Here is a 1018-nt window from a genome sequence, read left to right on the forward strand (position 1 = left end):
CTTCTTTTTCATATGAGCAGGAACAAGGATAAGAACATTCTTGTTGAAGCTGATCCTGAACCTGAAAGGACTCTAAAGAGGAAGCTAAGAGAAGCTAAAGCACAACACTCTGGAAAGGACCTAATAGAAATTTTCGAAAAAGAAGTAGTTATGGCATCCAAAAATAACAACAATGGTGGAGATACAAGGAAGGTGCTTGGTGACTTTACTACACCAACTTCTGACTTCTATGGAAGAAGCATCTCAATTCTTGCAATTGGAGCAAACAACTTTGAGCTTAAGCCTCAATTAGTTTTTCTAATGTAGCAGAATTGCAAGTTTCATGGACTTCCATTGGAAGATCCTCATCAGTTCTTAGCTAAATTCTTACAAATCTGTGACACTGTTAAGACCAATGGGGTTAATCCTAAGGTATACAGACTTATGCTTTTCCCTTTTGTTGTAAGAGACAGAGCTAGGATATGGTTGGACTCACAACCTAAAGAAAGCCTGAACTCTTGGGAAAATTTGGTCAATGCTTTCTTGGCCAAGTTCTTTCCATCTCAAAAGTTGAGTAAACTTAGAGTGGAAGTCCAAACCTTCAGACAGAAGGAAGGTGAATCCCTCTATGAAGCTTGGGAAAGATACAAGCAATTGATCAGAAGGTGTCCTTCTGACATGCTTTCAGAATGGAGCATCCTATGTATATTCTATGATGGTCTGTCTGAATTGTCCAAGATGTCATTGGATCACTCTGCTGGTGGATCTCTTCATCTGAAGAAGATGCCTGTAGAAGCCCAGGAACTCATTGAAATGGTTACAAATAACCAGTTCATGTATACTTCTGAACGAAATCCTATGAATAATGGGATGACTCAAAAGAAAGGAGTTCTTGAGATTGATACTCTGAATGCAATATTGGCTCAGAATAAAATATTGACTCAGCAAGTCAATATGATTTCTCAGAGTCTGACTGAAATGCAAGCTGCATCAGGCAGTACTAAAGAAGCCTCCCCTGAAGGAGAAGCTTATGACCCTG

At 39.3% G+C, this 1018-nt stretch overlaps 1 non-coding gene across 1 annotated transcript; it reads right to left on the minus strand.

Moving 5' to 3' along the window:
- Nucleotides 1-555: 555 nt before the first annotated feature.
- On the minus strand, nucleotides 556-663 carry LOC112781295 (small nucleolar RNA R71). Its single transcript, XR_003192079.1, has one exon. It is a non-coding gene; the product is annotated as a small nucleolar RNA R71 (small nucleolar RNA).
- Nucleotides 664-1018: the final 355 nt, after the last annotated feature.

The sequence above is a fragment of the Arachis hypogaea genome, chromosome 19 (genome assembly GCF_003086295.3).
Source record: "Arachis hypogaea cultivar Tifrunner chromosome 19, arahy.Tifrunner.gnm2.J5K5, whole genome shotgun sequence".
NCBI classification, from domain to species: domain Eukaryota; kingdom Viridiplantae; phylum Streptophyta; class Magnoliopsida; order Fabales; family Fabaceae; genus Arachis; species Arachis hypogaea.